General features: G+C 43.8%; 1 protein-coding gene across 3 annotated transcripts in view; it reads left to right on the top strand.

Annotated features, from left to right (window-relative positions):
* GCNT1 (glucosaminyl (N-acetyl) transferase 1) overlaps nucleotides 1-24,583 on the top strand; it is a 127,197-nt gene that overhangs the window by 36,103 nt on the left and 66,511 nt on the right. Inside the window, exon 1 of one of the 3 annotated variants that reach the window (XM_033237063.1) lies at nucleotides 13,924-14,367. The exons of 1 other annotated variant lie outside the window; for it this stretch is intronic. The gene's annotated coding sequence lies outside the window, so the exon portion shown is untranslated. Of the gene's footprint in view, nucleotides 1-13,923; nucleotides 14,368-15,737; nucleotides 16,434-24,583 lie in introns of those variants that run through there. One more of the 3 variants, XM_033237067.1, reaches the window with a different exon arrangement.

The raw sequence follows: 24,583 nt of genomic DNA, 5'->3' as shown, positions 1-24,583 counted from the left end.
ATGAGCTATTTTAAATACAAAATAAATAAGAATAATATGAATACCTATCACTGATTTTGAAAATGTTAATATTTTGACAATTTGCTTTTTTTTTTTTTTTTGCTTCTTTTTAAAAAGAAATAGAACATTACAGATCCAGTTAAATAATCTTGGTGGCCCTCCCCAGTGGTATTTTCCTCCCACCACCATCCTCATCCTCTGGAAGGTAACCATTGTCAAAAATTCCCTTCACTCAACGTTGTATTTTCAAAATACATTACTTTGAATCATGTAGCTGTAGCCTATTCTTTTTTTTTTTTTTTTGAGATGGAGTTTTGCTCTTGTTGCTCAGGCTGGAGTGCAATGGCACGATCTCGGCTCACTGCAACCTCCGCCTCCCGGGTTCAAGCAATCCTCCTGACTCAGTTTCCTGAGTAGCTGGGATTACAGGTATGCACTACCACACCTAGCTAATTTTGTATTTTTAGTAGAGACGGGGTTTCTCCGTGTTGGTCAGCCTGATCCCAAACTCCCGACCTCAGGTGATCTGCCTGCCTTGGCCTCCCAAAGTGCTGGGATTACAGGTATGAGCCACCACACCTGGCCTCTTTTTTTTATTATTATAACTTTTATTTTAGGCTCAGGGATACATGTGCAGGTTTGTTCTTAATATTTAGATACACTGCATGTCACAGGGGTTTGCTGTATAGATTATTTCATCCCTCGGGTAATATATTGCCCAATATTTCTTCTAATTGTGACATAATGTTCCATGATATGAGTACAGTATAATATACCTTTCTCTTCTTTTGGTGAATAACTTGTTTTTGTTTTCTGATTTTATTCCTATACCATGCACAAGGTTGCCATGAATATTCTTGTAGTTATTTCCTTGGGCACATGTGTGAGATTTTCTCCAAGGTGTATATTTAAGATTTGAATTGCTGAGGCATTAAGTATATGCATCTTTAACTACACTAGATATTGCCTCAATGCTTTGCAAAATGGTTGTATCAATTTACACTCCCATATGTATCGGGTTGTTTTTGCTGTGTAACAAATCATTCCTTAACACAGTGGCTTAAAAACCAACATTTATTATTTTTCATGATTTTTTTGGATTGGCAGCCTGTTCTCTTGGGCTTGTGATCTTGGCTGGGGCTGGGTTTTCTAAGATAGCTTATTCATATGTGATAGCAGGGCAAGAGGAATAGCTGGAGTCTCTCTCCACATGCCCTCTCATCATTTAGGAGGCTAGGTCCAGCTCGCTCACATACAAGCAGAAAGATTCTTGCCAGCAAGAAAGTACAAAGCCCTAATGAACAGAAGCTTTTCAAGTCTCTATTTTCATCACGTTTGCAAATATCCCATTAGCCAAAGCAAGTCATATGACCAAGCTCAGATTCAAGGGGCAGAGAAACATACTCTAGCCTTTGGTGGCAGAAGAGACAAAATTACCTTGTAAAGTGTTATACATACAGTCATGGGAGCAATATGTGGCTTTTTCTTTTTTTTTTTTTTTGCAACCTACTATATACTGGCAGTGGGTGAAAGTTCCGTTTCCCTGCATTCTTGACAACACTTAGTATTAAGTGACTTTTAAATTTTTTGCCAATCTGAGAAGGATTTTTAAAAATCTCACTATTGTTTCTATTTTAATTTGCATTTTTCTGGTCATTAGGAAGGTTGTATATATTTTTGCATAATTATTGGCAGAGCACTTATTATTTATTTTTTTTAAAATAAGGTTTCACTCTGTTGCCCAGGCTGGAGTGTAGTAGTATGATCATGGCTCCCTGCAGCCTTGACCTTGGGGGCTCAAGTGATCCTTCCACCTCAGCCTCCTCAGTAACTGGGACTAAGGGTGCTTGCCACCATGTTCGACTGATGTTTTTATTTTGGTAGAAACAAGGTCTCACTATGTTGCCTAGGCTGGTCACGAACTCCTGAGCTCGAGCCATCCTCCTTCATTGGTCTCCCAAAGTGCTGGGATTACAAGAATAAGCCGTTGCACCTGACCAGCCCTCTTTTTTTTTGACCAAGTCTCGCTCTATGGCCCAGGCTGAAGTGCAGTGGCGCAATCTCAGCTCACTGCAATCTCCACCTCCCAGGCTCAAGCAATTCTTGTGCCTCAGCCCCCCGAGTAGCTGGTGTCATGCGCATCCATGTGAAGAGACCACCAAACAGGCTTTGTGTGAGCAACAAGGCTGTTTATTTCACCTGGGTGCAGGCAGGCTGAGTCCGAAAAGACAGTCAGCGAAGGGAGATGGGGTGGGACTGTTTTATAGGAATTGGGTAGGTAGTGGAAAATTACAGTCAAAGGGGGTTGTTCTCTGGCAGGCAGGGACTGGGGTCACAGGTGCTCAGTGGGGGAGCTTCTCAGCCAGGAGAAGCAATTTCACTAGGTAATGTCATCATTTAAGGCAGGAATCAGCCATTTTCACTTCTTTTGTGATTCTTCACCTGCTTCAGGCCGTCTGGATGTATATGTGCAGGGTTAGGCTCAGAGACCTGACAGCTGGGAATACAGGTGTAGGCCACCATACCCAGCTAATTTTTGTAGTTTTAGTAGAGATGGGTTTCACCATGTTGGCCAGGCTGGTCTCGAACGCCTGACCTCAAGCAATCCACCCGCCTTGGCCTCCCAAAGTGCTGGGATTATGGGCATGAGCCACTGCACCTGGCCTCGTCTCTTAAAGTAACATGCACACACATACACAGGAGAAAGAATGAAAGAACATATATTGGGGTAGTTCAATTTGGGTAGTGGAGTTACAGATAATTTTTATTTTCTCGTATCTAAATTTTCTAAAATGAGCATCTATTACAGAGGGAGGAAACTAAATGAATATGTTAAAATGTCTTGGAAAAAATCCCAACTGGGTTAACAATAACTAGGTGCACTGAAATTTAATTCTGACACTAACCACCCAGAATTAGCCTCAGACTCAACAAATTAAGGCTCGGTTCTCCACAAGACTGCCCTCCCATCAGATGCAACCCTGCAAGCCCTCAGTAGGGACCCCAGGTCATCCATACTCTGACCTACTTGCAGCAGATTTTGGGGTCCCATGATCCACTCAGTTTCAGTAACTTGCTAGGACAACTCACAGAACTCAGGAAAGTGCTATACTTATGATTATAATTTTATTATAAAAGTTACACGTAGGGTAAGGTCTGGGAGGGAACACAGAGCTTTCTTGCTCTCTCCTCTTGAAATCAAGAAACATCACCCTCCTAGCACATCAATGTATTCACCAACCAGGAAGCCCTACTGAGCCTCCGCGACCAGAGACTTTTATTGGGGTTTCATTATCTAGGCATGATTGATTTAATCACTGTCTGCTCAACTGAACTCAGTCTCCAGCCCCAGTCCCCTCTTTGGAAGTCAGGAGGTCAGACTGATACTAAAGCGCCAACCCTCAAATTAGGTGGTTGTCTTTCCAGTGACCAGTCCCCTTCCTGTAGCCATCCAAGAGCCTGTCATTATCACCTCATTAGCACAGCAAAGACTCCTATTCTTTCAGAAATTCCAGGCCAGGTACGGTGGCTCACGCCTGTAATTCCGGCACTTTGGGAGGCCGAGGTGGGTGGATCACTTGAGGTCAGGAGTTCGAGACCAGCCTGGCCAGCATGGTGAAACACCATCTCTATTAAAAATGCAAAAATTAGCTGGGTGTGGTGGTGGGCACCTGTAATCCCATCTTCTTGAGAGCCTGAGGCAGAAGAATCCCTTAAACCCAGGAGCAGAAGTTGCAGCAAGCTGAGATTGCACCACTGCACTCCAGCCTGGGCGACAGAGCAAAATTCTGTCTCAAGAAAAAAAAAAAAAGGAAAGAAATTCCAAAGGTTTAGAAACTCTTTGCCAAAAACATGAGACAAAGATCAAATTTTTTATTGGGTGACATAAATATATTACATTTAGTGTATTACTAGTCCAAAAAAAATAGGCAATTCAAGTTAAAATTGTCTAGTGAAAATATGGGCAATTGAGTTTTAAAATGTCTAATATCTAGTTTAATATATTTGTTTGTTTTTTGTTTTTTCAAGACAGGGTTTTTCACTCTGTAGCCCAGGCTGGAGTGCAGTGGTGTAATCACAGCTCACTGCAGTCTCAAACTTCAGGGCTCAAGTGGTCCCACCGCAGCCTCTAGAGTAGCAGGGACTACAGGTACTCACCACCATGTCTGGCAAATTTTTGTATTTTTTATAGAGACAGGGTTTTGCCATGTTGCCCAGACTGATTGGGAACTCCTGAGCCCAGGTGATCCACCTGCCTGGGCCTCCCGAAGTGCTGGGATTACAGGCGTGCCCAGCCTTAGTTTAATATTGTCTTTCACGTACTGATAGCGGCAGGAGGCAGTCAAATGACTAGGAGGACAGGGGCGGGTCCCCGGTGAAACTCCACCTTCAAGCCAAAGGCAGTTTAAAGCCTGATAACCAAGCTAAAAGTCTTGGAAAAACATAGGAACTGAACTGGATTGAGAATCTCTTTCCATTTGGCATGCTTTCTTCTGATGGATCCTCACCCTTCACCTATTTTACATATACCGACTCTTTCCTAATTGTTTTTTTACACTCATGCTCACCTTTGAATGGTGCCTTTGTTTTAGTCTTTTTTGGATACTCACAAACCAATTAGCACTCACTTCCGCCTTCTGAGCCCACAAAAGCCCCAGACCCAACCACACTGAGAAACAGACCACCTGACCAAGTGGGTCTTGGTGTTAGTTACTGAGTGGTGAAACAGCTGATGAAACAGCTCTCAATGGAGAGGGGACACAAGACAAGACCACCCTTGTGTCCCCTCTCCATTGAGAGCTGTTTCATCAGCTGTTTCATCACTCAGTAAAACTCTTCTCTGCCCTCCTCACCCTTCAATAGTCAGCATAATCTCATTCTTCTTGGATGGGGACCAAGAACTCGGGACCCCTCTGAATGCAGGTACAAAGACAACAGTAACACTGTAGCCCTCTGCCCTGCCCCCTCTTCCAAGCTCAGCAGTTGCCATATGTGACGGAAAGCAGCAGGGGCAGGTCAGCCCCAAACCCGTGGGCTGGAGCAGGGCAATGGGACTGACAGAACTGTTAACATGCCCCTGATCATCAGGCTGTGGTGGGACTAAAACAGCTATTAGCACACTGTAACACCCCCTCTGGGGCTTTGGAGTCGCAGGTTTTGCTGTTTGTATGCCACGGCGTACCCCTCATCTGTATGCTGGAGTCCACCATGGGAGTCACTTGCCACACGCCTGGGCCAGCCACTAGCCCCGCATGTAGCCGGCCCTTGGAGAGGCCAGCCGGACCCTGGACTCACTTGCCCACAAACCCCCTCCCACTGGGGGCTGGGCACTGCAGTCACGGTGGCCACAGGATCCATGCTGCAGTGCAAGCCAGGCACGGGTCAGCAGGCTGAGTGGGCAGGGTGTCTCCTGTGGGGAGCCCTGGGCCAAGTGAGGCCTGGGCGGAGGTGTTACCAGCTGGAGGTTTCCTGCTGGCAAGGTGGCTGAGAAAAATCCTGCGTTAGTACCAGACAGTATGCTGTGTGATGGATTTAAGACAACACGGGATTCTGACCCTTCCATTTTCTAGTGGCTGTGACTTCAGCCCTCAGTTCATTGTGTCCTTCAGTGAAACTCCTCGTATCCCTCAGTTGCTGGGAAGTGCCACTGAGCTCATGCCTGTGAAAGAGCTTTGTAAAATGCAAAGTTATATACAAATAATACAGCAGTTCCTCCTTATTCTTGGGTTCATTTTTCACAGTTTTAGTTATCCTCAATAGAATTAAGAAGAGAGTTAATCTACAATCTAAGAAGCAGAAGTTACAACTACATGCTACATGACTCAGATCAGGGTCACATCTCTCTCAAGGCTTATAGTGTTTTGGGGGGTTTCAACAGCTTTTACATTTTATTTTCACATTATGCATAGGAAAAAGCATAGCACTTACAGGGTTCAGTACTATCCACTTACAGGTTCAGTAACTATCCACTGGGGGTCTTGGAACATACCCCCTGTGGATAAGGGAGGACTAATGTAGTATGATTATCATCATCAACAGCAGCTATGACACCAGGATAGCTAGGCTAGAGAGAGCTCTCTGAGTCATAGGTCATGTTTATGACTCACTGTTGTGGGAAGTCAGGGACCCTGAATGGAGGGACCGCTGGAGCCATGGCTGAGCAACATAAATTGTGACGATTTCTTGGACATTTATCACTCCCCTAATAATACTTTTATAATTTATTATGCCTGTCTTACTTTAATATCTTAATCCTGTTATCTTCATAAGCTGAGGATGTACGTCACCTCAGGACCCTGTGATGATTGCGTTAACTGTACAAATTGATTGTAAAACGTGTGTTTGAACAGTATAAAATCTGATTGTAAAACATGTGTGTTTGAACAATATGAAATCAGTGCACCTTGAAAACGAACAGAATAATGGCGATTTTAGGGAACAAGGGAAGACAACCTACAGGGTCAGGCAAAAAGAGCCATATTTTTCTTCTTGCAGAGAGTCTATAAACGGACGTGCAAGTAGAAGAACTATCTCTAAATTCTTTTTCTAGCAAAGAATATAATATTAAGACCCTAAGAAAAGAATTGCACTTCTAGGGGGAGGTCTATAAATGATCACTCTGGGACTGTCTGTCTTATGTAGTTGAGATAAGGACTGAAATACACCCTGGTCTCCTGTAGTACCCTCAGGCTTATTAGGGTGGGGAAAAAAATCCTGCCCCGGTAAATTTGAGGTCAGACTGGTTCTCTGCTCTCGAACTGTGTTTTCTGTTGTTTAAGATGTTTATCAAGACAATACGTGCACAGCTGAACATAGACCCTCATCAGTAACTGTAATTTTGCCCTTTGCCTTGTGATCTTTGCTTTTGTCCTTGCCCTGTTCCCTAATAAGCATGTGATCTCCCTTTTGCCCTTTGAAGCATGTGATCTTTGTGACCTACTCCCTGTTCATACACCCCCTCCCCTTTTAAAATCCCTAATGAAAACTTGCTGGTTTTGTGACTCGGGTGGGCATCATGGACCTACCGATATCTGATGTCACCCCGGCAGCCCAGCTGTAAAATTCCTCTCTTTGTAGTCTTTCTCTTTATTTCTCAGACTGGCCGACACTTATGGAAAATAGAAAGAACCTGTGTTGAAATATTGGGGGCAGGTTCCCCTGATAACTCACTGGTCCCAAATTCAGCCCCAAGAAGACTGAATTAGTTAGCTCCCACTATCATAACAAGATACCACAGACTGTGTGGCTAAAACAACAGAATTTATTTCTTCACAGTTCTGGAGTCTAGCAATCCAAGAATAAGGTGCCAGCAAGGTTGGTTTCCGGTGAGGCTTCCCTTTCTGGTTTGTCAATGGCCATCTTCTCACTGTGTCTGTCCTCTTGTGTGCATCCACAAAGAGAGAGAAAGAGTTCTTAGGTGTCTTTTACTCTTCTTACAGGGACACTGGTCCTATTGTATTAGGGTCCCAGTCTGATGACCTCATTTAATGTTAACTACAGTCTTAAAGCCCTACCTCCAAATATAGTCACATCAGAGGTCAGGACTTCAACATGTGAATTTGGGAAGGGACACATTTGGTCCATAACAAAGACCATAATCTTGAGTGGAAAAGAGTCCTAAGATTAGGGTTTTCACACAGTGAAGGGTCTTAAATTTATTGGTACATTCAATCCTGGAGCACTTCCTTTAGTAAGAATGACAGAGTGCTAAGCAGTAGTTTCCGTATCTTTTTTTTTTCTTTTTCTTTTTTTTTGAGACAGAATATCTCTCTGTTACCCAGGCTGGAGTGCAGTGGCATGATCTTGGCTTACTGCACCCTCTGCCTCCTGGGTTCGATTCTCCCACCTCAGCCTCCCCAGTAGCTGGGATTACAGGCACGTGCCACCATGCCTGGCTAATTTTTGTGTTTTTAGTAGCCATGGGGTTTCACCATGTTGCCCAGGATGGTCTTGAATTCCTGGCCTCAGGTGATCCACCTACCTCAGCCTCCATCTTTTAAGGAAACATCTGTGTAACACATTACGATAGGGTTCTCCAAAGGGTGTTTGAGGAACATACCTTCCACAAGTGATGGGAATTTGGGGAAATTATACCATTTCCCTGCTTAGAAAGTAGCAATGCCTTGGGAGGCAGAGGCGGGCAGATCACTTGAGGTCAAGGGTTCGAGATCAACCTGGCCAACATGGTGAAAGCCCATCTCTGTTAAAAATACAAAAATTAGCTGGGCGTGGTGGCATGTGCCTGCCTGGTACTCTGGAGGCTGAGGCAAAAGAATCACTTGACCCTGGGAGGTGAAGGTTGCAGTGAGCTGAGATCGCACCACTGCACTCCAGCCTGTGCGACAGAGTGAGACTCCATTACAAAAAAAAACAAAAACAAAAAAAAACAAAACAAAGTCACAATGCACAGTAGCATATTAAAAACTGAAAATTTCATCCATTTACTCAAATAACATTTATTGATTTATTGAATGCCTACTATTTTCCAGGCACAAGCTGTGAGTATGGCAGGAATTAGTAGAAGTAACCTAACCTAGTATAGGAAGTAAAGGCAATGGATAGTTAAATGCTGACTCCCTCAAAATGGATGGATAGCGCCAGGCTTAGTTTAGTGCTTGTTGAGCTAAGAGAGATTGTCAGAGACGTGTGAACCAGAGCAACTCCATCTTTAATAGGAGCTGGGTAAAATAAGGCTACTGGGCTGCATTCCCAGATGGTTCGTCATTATAAGTCACAGGATGAGTTAGGAGGTCGGCACTAGATACAGGTCAAGAAGACTTTGCTGATAAAACAGTGTGCAGTAAAGAAGCCAGACAAATCCCACCAAAACCAAGATGGCAATGAGAGTGACCTCTGATCATCCTCACTGCTACTCTCCTACCAGTGCCTGACAGTTTACAAATGCCATGGCAATGTCAGGAAGTTACCTCATATGGTCTAAAAAGGGGAGGCATGAATAATCTACCTGTTGTTTAGCATATCATCAAGGAATAACCACAAAAATGGGCAACCAGCAACCCTTGGGGATGCTCTGTCTATAGAGTAGCCATTCTTTAGTCCCTTACTTTTCTAATATACTTGCTTTCACTTTACTCTGTGGACTCGCTCTGAATTCTTTCCTGCGTGAGATCCAAGAACCCTCTCTTGGGGTGTGGATCAGGACCCCTTTCTATGATCATTTTCATAACAAGAGTCTTACTGGCTTCTTGGAAGGGTGAGGGCAAAGCAGAATATTTATTAGGTTTTTGGAATCTGGAGTAAGGTGGCTATTTTGATATAGAGCTTGATTAAGGTTGGACAAGTATGTGACACAATGGTTTAGGATTGGTGGACACAGCAAGGTGAGAGTTCCCAAGCATGTCTTAAAGAGTAAATGATCTTTTGATTGTATCTATTTTCCTTGGAAAGTGGTACTTACTTCAATGAGGGTAAATCGAGTAGTCTAGTGTTTGGACTAATGGATTTTCAGAAAGATCCTAGAACAAATAAAATTTTTGTCCATTTGAACCCAAAAGTATTTGAGACAGGTCTCAAGCAATTTAGAGAGTTTATTTTGGGTTAAGGACATGCCTGTCACACAGCCTCAGGAGGTCCTGATGACATATGCCCAAGGTGGTTGGGGTCCATCTTGCTTTTATACATTTTAGGGAGGCATAATACATCAATCAATACATGTAATATTTATGTGGGTTTGATCTGAAAAGGCAGGACAACTCAAAGGGAGGTGTGGCTTCCAGGTCATAGCTAGATTTAAATTTTTTCTGACTGGTAACTGATTGAAAGAGTTATCAGTAGAAAGGAGACACGTGGCCGGGCGCCGTGGCTCAAGCCTGTAATCCCAGCACTTTGGGAGGCCGAGACGGGCGGATCACGAGGTCAGGAGATCCAGACCATCCTGGCTAACATGGTGAAACCCCGTCTCTACTAAAAAATACAAAAAACTAGCCAGGCGAGGTGGCGGGCGCCTGTAGTCCCAGCTACTCGGGAGGCTGAGGCAGGAGAATGGCGTAAACCCGGGAGGCGGAGCTTGCAGTGAGCTGAGATCCAGCCACTGCACTCCAGCCTGGGCGACAGAGCAAGACTTTGTCTCAAAAAAAAAAAAGAAAAGAAAAGAAAGGAGACACGAATGTCTGGGTTATGATAAGGTGTTGTGAAGACTAAGGCCTTATCAGGCAGTTGAAGCCTCTCAGTAGCAGGCTTTGGAGAGAGTAGATTGTAAATGTTTCTTACCAGACTTAAGGTCTGTGTTGATGTTAATGCTGAAGGGGTATAATGAGGCATATCTGAGCCTCTCTTCCATCATGACTTGAATTATTTTTTCAGGTTAACTCTGGAATGCCCCTGACTGAGAGGAGGGGTTCATTCAGATGATTAGGGGAGCTTAGAATTTAATTTTTTGTTTACAGCCATTTCATCCTTCTGGGTAAAAATTTCCTGAAATAAGAAAGTCAGGTAAATGTACCAGGGGGTTTCCAATCTTTTGGCTTCCCTGGGCCACATTGGAAGAAGAATTGTCTTGGGCCACACATAAAATACACTAACATTAATGATAGCCAATGAGCAAAAAAAAAATCTCATAATGTTTTAAGAAAGTTTATGAATTTGTGTTGGGCCTCATTGAAAGCCCTTCTGGGCTGCATGCAGACTGTGGGCCTTGGGTTGGACAAGCTTGATAGATAGTAAGCCGTGTATATGTGGGCAGTAAGTTTTGCTTTCTCTAAAGAATCTTGACTTCCCTTACACATTTGACCACAACATTCTTTTCTTTTCTCATCAGACTTATTAACATTTCAAAGAACAGATCATGATAAATGTGGAAGTAGGAGATAATTTCTATGAGAGTGTTGTAAGCCAGTGGTTCTGAAAGGGTGGTTCCCAGACCAGTAGAGCTTCAGTATCACCTGGGAACTTGTTAGAATCCTTCACCTACTAAATCAGAAACTCTGATGTGCAGTCAGCAATCTGTGTTTTCTTTTCTTCCTTTTTTTTTTTTTTTTTTCTGAGACTAGACTTTGTCTCCCAGGTTGGAGTCCAATGGTATGATCCCAGCTCACTGCAACCTCCGCCTCCCAGGTTCAAGTGATCCCCCCACCTCAGCCTCCCTTATAGCTGGGATTACTGGTGCCTGCCACCATGCTCGGCTAATTTTTTGTATTTTTAATAGAGACAGGGCTTCACCATGTTGGCCAGGATGGTCTCAAACTCCTGACCTCAGGTGATCTGCCCACCTCAGCCTTCCAAAGTGCTGGGATTACAGGTATGAGCCACTGTGCCTGGCCTCACTTGTGTTTTTAAAAAGGAAAAAAAAAAAAATTTTGTCTGCATTTCCTTAGTAGAGATGGGGGTAAATCGGTTGTTGGTAAAAGCTGTGTGCCTCTTTCTTTATATTATGACTCATATTCTTATGGCTTTCTCCTCTTTGAATTATTTGAAAACAGTACTCTCCTTGCACCAATATGAATGCATTAGTGATGAATATAAAATGTATTCAAGATTTTAGAAGGGAGCTAGAAGAGAGAAGTTGTACAGCATGATATCAAGATTGCACTTAAAAATAAACAAAGCCAGGCACATTGGCTCATGCTTGTAATCCCAGCACTTTGGGAGGCTGAGGTGGGCAGATCACCTGAGGTCAGGAGTTCGAGACCATCCGGCCAACATGGTGAAGCCCTGTCTCTATTAAAAATACAAAAAATTAGCCAGTCATTGTGGCAGGCACCTGTAATCCCAGCTACTTGGGAGGCTGAGGCAGAAGAATCGCTTGAACCTGGGAGGCGGAGGTTGCAGTGAGCTGAGATCCCACCGTTGCACTCCAGCCTGGGCAACAAGAGCGAAACTCCGTCTCAAAAATAAATAAATAAATAAATAAATAAATAAACTAACAAACCTTTTGAGGTATCTCATCTCCCAAACCTCTCTTCTTGGCTTAGCCTCTCTTCCTGCTCCTGATCCGCATCACCTTCTCTCTGAATTTTCTTCTAAGAGCAGTTCAGTTCAATACCCACATGACTTTCAAAAGTCTTAACCTCAGCTACTAGTTAATATAATCTTCAAGGAAATTAAAGGAATTAAATTGAAGACTTTGTTTGCCTTGTGAACAAAAAATTCCCCAGTTCCCAGGTTTCACTAAAGCTATGCTGAATGAAGGTGACATCAATTTACATTTCCCTGATTTATGTTTGTTCCATGGGCAAAGAGGAAACCTGGGTTACAGTGGTATCAGGTTTCCAGTGTGTCCACATCAGATTCTGGTCCTTTTCACTATGATGTTGCAACCTGCGTGTCCCCCTGCCCTGCGTGGGGCTCAGGTCCTGCACCCACCTGTCCTGTCTCCTTCCTGATGGTTGCTAGGATCAAAACCCAGAGGGGAGAATGAGCTGCACTCACGGGGGATGACTTGGGGATTGGGTCCAGAAAGTGGCACATCCACAAGAGGTTGTTTAGAGCTACCTAAGAGGAGTCTTCCCTGGTCCCAGACTTGGTTGCACATTAAAATCAGCTGGGGAGCTTTTAAAAATGCCTATGCCAGCCGAGTGTGGTGACTCATGCCTGCAATCCCAGCACTTTGGGTGGTTGAGGCAGGTGTATCACAAGGTCAGGAGATCAAGACCAGCCTGACCAACATGGTGAAACCCCATCTCTACTAAAAATACAAAAATTAGCTGGACATGGTGGTGCGTGCCTGTAATCCTAGCTACTGAGGAGGCTGAGGCAGGAAGAATTGTTTGAACCCAGGAGGCGGAGGTTGCAGTGAGCCAAGATCATGCCACTGCACTCCAGCCTGGGCAATAGAGAGAGACTCCATCTCAAAAAAAAAGAAAAAATGCCTATGCCTAGGCCACATTCCATAGCAATCACATCAGAATCCTTGGTGCAGGACCTAGGCATCAGGATTTCTGTTGTTGTTTGAGACGGAATCTCGCTCTGTCACCCAGGCTGGAGTGCAGTGGCACAATCTCGGCTCATTGCAACCTCCGCCTCCCGGGCTCAAGCAATTCTCCTGCCTCAGACTCCCAAGTAGGTAAGACTGCTAGTGCCCACCACCATGCCTGGCTAATTTTTTAATTTTTAGTAGAGACGGGGTTTCACAATGTTGGCCAGGCTGGTCTTGAACTCCTGACTTCAGGTGATCTGCCTGTCTCGGCCTCTCAAAGTGCTGGGATTACAGGCCCGAGCCACTGCACTCAGCCAGCATCAGGATTTGTTAAGTTTCCATAAGTAATTCCAATGGGCGGCAATGGTGAGAACCATTAGACTAGATGATGTACAAAAAGTCCACATTATGCTAAGATGTTGTAACAATTTTGTTCAAAACACTTCACATAATTAAGTGGGCTATATTTTCATCATACTATCTGTTTCGCATGTGGGAAATTTGAGACACAAAGAAAATGTGAGTCATACCAGACAGACCACAGGTGAACTGTTAAGGAGGGAAAAGCCCAGTGTCACTGTCCATAGTCCTGCTCCCATTAAAGCCTATGAAATGGAAGATGCAATATTATTCTTTGAGGTTTCCTGGGACCAGAAGAAGGTCAGAGACTCTTTTTTTTTTTTTTGAAACGGAGCATCACTCTGTTGCCAGGCTGGAGTGCAGTGGCGTGATCTCCACTCACTGCAACCTACGACTCCCCGGTTCCAGCGATTCTCCTGCCTCAGCCTCCCAAGTAGCTGGGACTACAGGCGCCCACCACTGTGCCCGGCTAATTTTTTGTAATTTTAGTAGAGATGAGGTTTCACCATGTTAACCAGGATGGTCTGGATCTCCTGACCTTGTGATACACCCGCCTCAACCACCAAAAGTGCTGGGATTACAGGCGTGAGGCACTGCGCCCGGCCAAGGTCAGAGACTCTTAATGGGTAATGCAGACAACTGGAATGCAATCATCAGGTATTCATTTCTGTTTTAAGGTTTTATGTCTGAGAAACCTGAAACCTGAAGAAGTAAAGCAATCATGAGTTTTTTAAAAACTTAATAATATGGTTTTGGATTTAAAAAGAAAGACTGACTCAGAGCTGGGGAAAACACTCACTTGTGAAACGCATCAACATGAAAACAGCTTAACTCTGTTCCATGGCAGTTCGCACAGTGTGACTCGGAGACACCTCTCTTCACCAACTCTGGCTCAGGGGATGTGAAGGTGGGAGCAGAGGTCACAGTGACTTCATATGAGAAGGACTTAACTGACCATTGCTGGTTTTGAAGATGGAGGAAGGTCCACAGTCAATGAATGAGGGTGGTTTCGAGAAGCTAGAAACGGCAAGAAAATAGATTCTCCTCTAAAACTCCCAGAAAGAAACACGGTTCTGCTGACAGCTCGATTTGAGGCCAGTGAGACCTGCTTCAGACTTCTGACCTACAGAACGGTAAGAAAATAAATTTGTATTGCTTATAACCATTTTGTGTGTGGTAGTTTGTTACAGCAGCAATAAGAAATTAACACAGTTGCGACCAGGCGCCATGGCTCATGCCTGTAATCCCAGCACTTTGGGAGGCTGAGGTGGGTGGATCACTTAAGGTCAGAAGTTCGAGACCAGCCTGGCCAACATGGCAAAACCCTGTCTCTACTAAAAATACAAAAAGAAATTAGCCGGGCGTAGTGGCGGGCTCCTGTGGTCCCAGCTACTCGGGAGGCTGAGGCAGAAGAACCACTTGAACCCGGGAGGCGGAGTTTGCAGTGAGCCGAGATCATGCCACTGTACTCCAGCCTGGGCGACAGAGTGAGACTCCATCTCAAAAAAAAAAAAAGAAAGAAAGAAACTAACACAGTGGTTTTATCTGACTATCTGAGTATCAGAAGTAGTAAGAGAAATGTGAAAATGGTTCTTAAGTTACAAAGTACCATATGAAGATAAAGTATTCATTCATTTATTCCCTCATTTATTCATCAAATATTATTGGGCTCCTCCTACTTTGAGCCAAGCACTTTTATGGATGTTGAGAATATACTAAAGCCAAAACAGATTTAAAACAAAACAAACACTGGCCAGGCTCAGTGGCTCACGCCTGTAATCCCAGGCTATATGGCGGGCATGAGAGGAAGCAGGAGATGTCAGGTGAGATACAGCAGTGGCATGGCCCAGGGTGGTAGCAACGGAGGTAGGTAAAAGGGATCCTAATCTGGATATATTTTGAAATAGAGGCCAGGTTTGATGGCTCACACCTGTAACCCCAGCACTTTGGGAGGCCAAGGCAGGCAGATCGCTTGAGCTTAGGAGTTCAAGACCAGCCTGGCTGACATGGTGAAACCCTGTCTCTACTAAAGATACAAAAATTAGCCAGGTGTGGTGGTACATGCCTATAGTCCCAGCTACTTGGGAGGCTGAAGCAGGAGAATCACTTGAACCTGGGAGGCGGAGGTTTCAGTGAGCCACTGCACTACAGCCTGGGCAACAGAGTGAGACTCTATCTAAAAAAAAAAGAAAGAAAGAAAGAAAGAAAAACAAAAAAGGAAAGAAAATAGAGCCAAAAGCATTTGTTGAATTGGGCGTGTGCTGTGTGAGAAAGAGAGGCAAGACAGATGACTGCAGGAGTTTTTGGCCTGAGCAACTAGATGGAGTTGTCAATGAGTGAGTCCGGGAGGACAGCGGGAGAAGGAGGCTCCGGGAGAAGAAGATAAGGAGCTGCATATTGGACATGTTTGTCTGAAACGCCAATTTTACCTCTAAGGGGAGATGTTAACTAAGCAGTTGGAAATATGAGTCTGGAGTTCTGAGGACAGGTCCAGACTAGAGAGAAATCAGGGCGATGTCAAGGTTAAATCTAGATGTACTTAACAGCATGAGGTTGGATGAGGCCATACAGAAGGGCTGTAGAGAGAAAAAAAGAAGAGATCTGAGGCCTGAGTCATGAAGCTCTGCAGGGTTAAGAGGCCTGCGGAGTGAGGAGGAAACTGAAGGCTGACAAAGAGTGACGAGAACAAAACCACGAGGATTAAGAGTCCAGGTGAGGAAAAGGGTCTCAAGGTCAAAGAGTGATGACTTGTCTGAAATGCTGCTGAGAGTACAGGTAAAACAAGTTTAGATAAATGCCTGCTGGATTTAGAACCATGGAGCTGAAATGGACAGGGCCAGCTTCCCTAGAGGCATGGGACTAAGCTCCTGATTAGAGAGGGTTTAATGGAATTTGGAGACACCAGATACAAGGAATTCTTTTGACACAGAACAATCAGGTTCTTCCAGAAACTCCCTTTGCTGTTTTCACAAGGAGGCTGATGCCCTCTTGGACCCTCTGTGTTGTTCTGGAGGCCTCAGCTGCCAACCTGCGGAGGGCAAGGAACAGGAGACAACTGCAGCGCCTTCTTCCCTGACCACAGCAAGGGGAATGAAGGTCAGTTTTCTATGAAGCAGGAGACAGTAAACTGCAGCAAACTACGATCACGCCTGTTCATTTACATGTTGTCTGTGGCTGCTGTCACACTAGAGGGACACAGGTAGGAGGTTGTGAGAGACTGAAGAGCCCACCATACTTAAAATATTTACTATCTGGCCCTTTCCAGAAAAGGAAAGCTCTGCTATAAATAGAGAATTAGGGCAGTAGCTAAGGTGGAAGGGGTTCAAGACAGGATTGTCAAAGGGAGAAATAACATTTTTGTATGCTAATAGGAACGATTCCATGGAGAGAAAAAAGTTGAAGCTGCAGAAGAAAGAATTGCTGGGATGATGTTCTCAAGTATAACATCAGAGGGTGTTATACCTGGAATGAGGATCAGGTGCATCAGTGGAAGGGTTGGCTTTGCTAGGAATATAGACACATATGTCTTTCATTATCACTGTATGAAAAGATGTGGTACCTTACACATGAGAGAAATGTAAAGCTTAAACTCTTTGTTTCAGGTTTTCCTTTTCTTTTCTTCTCTTTTTCTTTCTTTCTTTCTTTCTTTTTTTTTTTTTTGACAGTCTCACTCTGTCACCCAGGCTGGAGTGCAGTGGCTCAGTCTTGGCTCACTGCAACCTCCACCTCTTGGGCTCAAGCGATTCTTGTCCCTCAGCCTCCCGAGTAGCTGGGATTACAGTCATGTACCACCAAGCCCAGCTAATTTTTGTATTTCTTTTTTGGTAAAGATGGGGTTTCAACATGTTGGCCAGGCTGGTCTCAAACTCCTGAGCTCAAGTGATCTGCCTGCCTTGGTCTCCCTCAGTTTTTACTTATTAGAATTGGCAAAGATAAAAACTGTAGCTAGGTGGGGTGGCTCACACCTGTAATCCCAGCATTTTCTAAGGCCAAAGTGGAAGGAATGCTTGAGGTCAGGAGTTCAGAACCAGCCTGGACAACATGGTGAGACCCTCATCTCCATAAAAAATAGAAAATACCAAAATTAGTCAGACATGGTGGTGTGTGCCTGTTGTTTCAGCTACTCAGAAGGCTGAGGAGGGAGGATGTCTTGAGCCTCGAAGTTTGAGGCTGCAGTGAGCTGTGGTCAATTACACCACTGGACTCCAGCCTGGCAACAGAGCGATTTACCCATTTCATAAGTAAATCAATAAATACTATTTTTAAAACCTGTGATAATTTGCTCTGCTGGTGAGTGTGTGGGGGAAACAGGAAGTCACACATTGCTGGTGAGAATGTAAATTGGTACAATTTCTCTGTGGAAGACATGAAGAGTCATCAGGAAGCTTAAGGCCTGGGAGTTCCTAGGGGATCATCTATCTAGAAAATTTACCCTGGGAAACTGACCTTCAAGTCCCGCTTGCAGAGATGATGCAGGAATGAACTGGAGTGACTCCAGTGCCCTGCTCTGGTCAGGAACATAGCCGGGGTCTCCAGAACATATAGAAGGTGTAAGAGAAGGAGAGTTTTTGCAGAAGCTGATGGGAGCCAGCACACAGCACCCAGGGAAGTTTGCCCCTGTGGAAAAGATGGCTGCCGAAACTCCAGCTCCACGCACTCTTCTTAGAGTTTAAATTCTCCTATCTTTTATCAAGGTCTGAGGAACTTGTTTCTTTTGCCTGTGTCTGATGGCATCTATTGCCAATCATCTTCCCCCACACAGAGGGTAAGACCTATCGACTTTTTTTTTTTTTTTTTTTTTTTGAGACGGAGTTTCGCTCTGTCGCCCAGGCTGGAGTGCAGTGGCCGGTTCTCAGCTCACTGCAAGCTCCGCCTCCCGGGTTTACGCCATTCTCCTGCCTCAGCCTCCGAGTAGCTGGGACTACAGGCGCCCGCCACCTCGCCCGGCTAGTTTTTTGTATTTTTAGTAGAGACGGGGTTTCACCGTGTTAGCCAGGATGGTCTCGATCTCCCGACCTCGTGATCCGCCCGTCTCGGCCTTCCAAAGTGCTGGGATTACAGGCTTGAGCCACCGCGCCCGGCTAGACCTATCGACTTTTTAAATACATTTTGACCAAGCAATATCACTTATGGCAATTAATACTACACATATGTTTTATATATATGTGAAGACATTCACTGTAGCATTGTTTATGGTAGCAAATAGCTGGAAACAACTGGCATGCCCATTAGGGAACTATTTGAACATCATGGCATAGCCCCTGTGCTGGGTAGACACTGAAAAGAGCAAAGAGGCTTTATATAAATTGATATGGAATGATTTTCCAAATGTGTTAAGTGAGAAGAAGCAAAGTAAAGAACATATATGGGCCAAGCATGGTGGCTTGGTGTTTCCAAACATTAGATGTTAGAGGTATATACTAAAGAGGCAGTTTAGGCTGGGCACAGTGGCTCACGCCTGTAATCCCAGCACTTTGGGAGGCCAAGAAGGACAGATCACTTGAGTCCAGCAATTTGAGGCCAACGTGGTCAACATGGTGATACCTCATCTCTACAAAAAATACAAAAATTAACTGGACGTGGTAGCGTCCACCTGTAATCCCAGCTACTTGGGAGGCTGAGGTAGGAGGACTGTCTGAGCCCAGGAGATTGAGGCCGCAGTGAGCTGTGAGCGCGCCACTACACTCCAGCCTGGGCAGAGTGAAACCCTGTGTCAAAAAAAAAAAGAAAAGATATGGATGGTAGGTAGGTATTGCTGAATTGCTTCTTCCTTTTCTTTTTTCTTTTTCTTCTTTTTCTTTTTTGGAGACAGGTCTCACTCAGTCAACCAGGCTGGAATGCAGTGGCGTGATCACTGCTCACTGCAGCCTCAACCTCACCGGCTCAGGAGATCCTTCCACTTCAGCCTCCTAAATAGCTGGGACCATAGGTGTGCACCACCACGCTCCAGCTAATTTTTTTTTTTTTTTTTTTTGGTAGAGATAGGTTTCACCATGTTGCCCAGGCTGGTCTCAAACTCCTGGGCTTGATCAGCCTGCCTTAGTCTCCCAAAGTGCTGGGATTATAGGCATGAGCCACAGTGCCCAGCCTAAATTGCCTCTTTAGTATATACCTCTAACATCTAATGTATGTAAACACTAGGGCTGATTTTCACCCCATTTCTTAACTATTTTATAGTTATAGATGTGATTTTGCACATTACCACCAGAGGGGGCCTCTGCCACACTTCACGCAATATTTACACATCAGTACGGAGGATGTTTATTAGACAGTTTTTATAACTAGAACATTCTTGTTCATTTAGCATAGGCATTTTGGCGCTCAGCTTAAAAAAAAAACTCTGTGAGCCCTTTGGGAAGCCGAGACGGGCGGATCACGAGGTCAGGATATCGAGACCATCCTGGCTAAGATGATGAATCCCCGTCTCCACTAAAAATACAAAAAGAAATTAGCCGGGCGTAGTGGCAGGCTCCTGTGGTCCCAGCTACTCGGGAGGCTGAGGCAGGAGAATGGCGTGAACCCGGGAGGCGGAGCTTGCAGCGAGCTGAGATCCTGCCACTGCACTCCAGCCTGGGCGACAGAGGGAGACTCCATCTCAACAAACAAACAAACAAACAAACAAACAAACTCTGTGAGCCCCCTGGCTCTTCCGTCTTCTTTAGCATGTGAATCCACAGTCCCTGTGTCCAGTACGCCCTGACCCTGTCATCTTCCTTTGCTGTGCTGGATTCCTGAAACTGTGAAAATGCCTCACAACTTCTATGCACTCTCACCCTCAAAAGAGTGCATTTAGTGGCATGTCTGCGCCAGCCGTCTTTGTCCAGATGGCTTCCAGATAGGAATCACTGAGTCCAGGAATACTTTCAGAAGCCTGGAGAGTCTCTGCTCTTTGAAAGCTTATCATCACTGCAAACTCAGAGAGTCCAGATCCTGCTCAACACATGCTGTCTGCTTTCTGTTTACCCCTCTAGTCTTTACTAACAGATACTTAAAAAATAAATATATATACACACATATATATACACACACACACACATATATATACACACACACAAACAGCCAGGCATGGTGGCTCGTGCATGTAATCTGAGCACTCTGGGAGCCCAAGGCAGGCGGATTACTTAAGACCAGGAGTTTGAGAACAGCCTGGGCAACATGGTGAAACCCTATCTCTACCAAAAATACAAAAATTAGCCAGGTGTGGTGGCACATGCCTGTAGTCCCAGGTACTCGGGAGGCTGAGGTGAGAGGATGGCTTGAGCCCAGAAGACTGAGGCTACAGAGAGCTGTGATCATGCCACTGCACTTCAGCCTGGGTTGCAGAGTACGACCCCATCTCAAAACAACAACAGCAAAAACAATCTTATTGAAGCATGGTTTAATAAAATATAGCTGTTTAGGTGTATAGTTCAATGAGTTCTGACCAACCTATTCACCCAGGCAATACCACAGTCAAGATAAAGAATATTTCTATGACCCGAAAAAGTAAGCGCCCTCCTATCCCCACACTCAGTCCCAGCAACAACTGCTCTCCTTTCTGTCACTATAGATTAGATTTGCCTCTTTCAGAATTTCAAATATACAAACATGAATCAAATGGTCTGTACTCTTTCCTGTTTGGCATGTTTATCTCCACATAAGCTCTGGAGATTCATCCATGGTGAAGTGTGAATGAATTTTGTTTTCCGAAATGTTATTCCATTGTATGAATATGATATGCTACAATTTGTTGATCCATTCAGACAGGTACTTCTTTTAACTTGTTTTTGCTGGTAAATACCCTGATGGGCATCTGCTCACTGTACATGTTATTTTCTTTTGGACAGAAATGCTAAATTTACTATTATTTGTTCATTTATTTTATGTTTTTCCAAAATGGAAACATCTTTCTGAAACAATGGAAAAAGGATCAGAATATGCTACCCCAGGCCGGGCACGGTGGCAGGGCCTGTAATCCCAGCACTTTGGGAGACTGAAGTGGGAAGTTCCCTTGAGGCCAGGCATTTGAGACCAGCCTGGGCAATAAAGCAAGACCCTGTCTCTACCAAAAACAAAATAAAATAAATTAGTGGGGCGGGGTAGTGTGTACCTGTCATCCTAGCTACTTGGTTCAAGACCACAGTAAGGTGTGATCACACTACTACACTCCAGCCTGGGCAACAACAAACAAGACCCTGTCTCTCTAGAAAACAACAACAATGAAAAGCAAATAAAATGGTAAAAGTAAAAGTAAAAAAGAATATGCCACCTCAAAACATGACATATTGGCATAAGGATTATTTTGAAATAAAGGCAAATGAGACACAGCAGACACAAGCAAAACTCTTTGCCCTCTCTCTTTCTACCTACAAACAGAGCCTAATTTCCCTTTGCAAAGGTGATGCCCTCTCCCATATGAGAATAAGGTGAACAATTAATCTGCATAACATACCTCACTAAACAAGCCTTAATTACCATACTTTTCCCAGTTACCTTCCCACAATTTATCCCCACCAGAGAAGGCCAGGCTCTCCCCATTTCCTTGTCTAGTAGCTTCCCACACTTTATCGCCCTGTGTTAAAATGGTGTATAAGCTCCTGGGTCTAAGCACCTCTTTGGGATTTTCACTTTTTTCCTGTGAAGGTTACATATGCAAACAAAATAAACCTTTTCTTTTTTGTTTGTTTTGTTTTGTTTTTGAGATAGAGTCTCTGTCGCCCAGGCTGGAGTGCGATGGTATGATCTTGGCTCACTGCAACCTCTGCCTCCTGGGCTCAAGTGATTCTTGTGCCTCAGCCTCCCAAGTAGCTGGAATTACAGGCGCACACCACCATGCCCAGCTAAATTTTTGTATTTTTTGTAAAGACAAGTTATCTCCATTTTGGCCAGGCTGGTCTCCAACTCCTAACCTCAAGTGATCCGCTGGCCTCAGCCTCCCAAAGTGCTGGGATCACAGATGTAAGCCACCACACCCAGCCAAAAGAAACCTTTTCTGCTGTTAATCTGCCTTTTGTCAGTTTAATTCACAGGCCCTGGCTACTGAACCTAACATGCTAGAGGAAAGATGCTTTTTCCTCTCTGACAAATGATAGTTGTAAAAGCATGTATATATGTACATTTTTCTTTTCTTTCTTTCTTTCCTTTTTTTTTTTTTTTTTTTTTTGAGACAGTTTTGCTCTGTCAGCCAGGCTGGAATGCAGTAGCGTAATCTTGGCTCACTGCAACCTCCGCCTCCCGTGTTGAAGCGATTCTCCTGCCTCAGCCTCCCGAGTAGCTGGGCTTACAGACTCAGGCCACCACACCAGGCTAATTTTTGTATTTTTAGTAGAGATGGGGTTTCACCACATTGGCCAGGCTGGTCTCCAACTCCTGATCTCAAGGGATCCGCCCACCTTGGCCTCCCAAAGTTTTGAGATTACAGGGGTGAGCCACTGTACCTGGCCTATTTTTCTTTATTTAAACATTTAAGAAGTAGAATGTAAACATTCCTGGAGAGGACTGCATATCCATTATTTATTCATATCTTTCACCACTGGAGATAATACATATATTGATTTTGCTTACTTTTTTTGAACAAATTCTATGACAATATAGTGTAGTATCCCTCATCATTTTTTATAGCTTCATGACAGTCGCAAAACATAATTATTTCTCTATCAATGAACGCTGTTTTAAAATTTTTTAATGAAAATTAGCATTGTCTATAGCATACTTTCCAGGTTATAAACTCTAACCTTGTCCAATTGTCTTTGAGATATTCACCACTTTTTTTTTTTTTTTGAGACAAGAGTTTTGCTCTTGTTGCCCAGACTGGAGTTCAATGGCGCGATTTCGGCTCACCACAACCTCTGCCTCCTAATTTCAAGTGTTTCTCCTGCCTCAGCCTCCTGAGTAACTAAAATTACAGCCATGTGCCACCACACCCGGCTAATTTTTTGTATTTTTAGTAGAGACGGAGTTTCTCCATATTGGTCAGGCTGGTCTTGAACTCCCAACCTCAGGTGATCCGCCCACCTCAGCCTCCCAAAGTGCTGGGATTACAGGTGTGAGCCACCACGCCCAGCCCTATTCGCCACTTTTTATAAATTATATGTAACTGATAGTGTGTAAATTCTGTCCTGTCTGGCAATAATTTAACTGGTTCCCACTATCCCCACCCTATGAAAATACCAGTTTTGTTTCCATTTGCAATTCATCTTAACATTCCTTTACTCCAGATAAATCTGTGCTTTTTGACTTTTCCTTTGAAATAGTTATAACATATGCCTGATTCCCTCACATCGTATGCGTAAATTCCTTAACAGATGTGCACTTTTATATTTGTATGAGCCACGACCTTATCTTTTTCTGAAAAGTATTTTGTAACAACCCCTCACATTGTTTCCAGTCTTTCGATTCTGAAATCTTTGTCTATTTGTAAAATTTCCTACATAGGATAAATTCCTAGATGAATAGTTGTTAATAAGTATTCATGTTGTCCAAATGCCTTCTAGAAAGTTTGTAGAGATCTCTACGACAGAGGGCAGCATAGCAGTCTGTATTCCTACACCTTCGTCTATATTGTGTTTATCAATCTTTTTCAACTTTGCCAATCTGACAGGTAAAAAGTGATTTGTAGTTTTAATTTGCATTTCTTCAATTCCTATTGAAATTGAGCATCTTTTCACGTGGATTTCTTCTTTAGTGAAGTATCTTATCATGCCCTTTGCCCGTTTTTCCCCTTGTGCATATTTTTATGTAAAAACCTTTTATTTGAAAAATTAACTTTTGCTTACATGCTATTGCATATGTTTTCTAGTTTGTTTGACTTTTAACTTTGCTTATGATATATTTTGTTATGCATACATTTAACACTTTAATGTATTAAGTTAACTATATCAAACTATTTTGTGTGTGATTTTAGCTTTGTTGCCATTCTGAGAAATGCTGCCTGCTCTTAAAAGAGATCAACCTGTTTCTTTTTAAAAACATTGAAGAACTTACATGTATGGGTTTTAGAAACATATTTCAGGCTTTACTCTACCTGGAATTTGCATACTCAGGAGCCACACTTTTATTTTTTTCCTGGACGGTATATTTATGATTGAATTTGCTTTCTCCGTCTTCATGCTTTGGAAGTCATACCTTACTCTTTTATGTCTTCCTCGTGTTCCTTTCAATGTAATTTGATTAAATTTCTAAAACAATTCGAAACTAATTTTGTAGCATTTGTCAAAATAAACAAATCTGGATTTAGGCAAGGGGAGACTATTCAAAAGAGTTATTGAAAGAAGAGGATGGGTGGCTATCACAAAAGGATGAGGAGAGCTCTTTAGCCAGTGCTATTTTTCAGGAAAACAAGTCTCTGGCAAAGATCAGCACTGTTGACCT

Source organism: Trachypithecus francoisi, unplaced genomic scaffold (genome assembly GCF_009764315.1).
Source record: "Trachypithecus francoisi isolate TF-2019V2 unplaced genomic scaffold, Tfra_2.0 Lachesis_group16, whole genome shotgun sequence".
Taxonomy (NCBI): Eukaryota; Metazoa; Chordata; class Mammalia; order Primates; family Cercopithecidae; genus Trachypithecus; species Trachypithecus francoisi.
The sequence above is the reverse complement of the archived record's forward strand: the minus strand, read 5'-3'. Positions and strand labels throughout refer to the sequence as shown.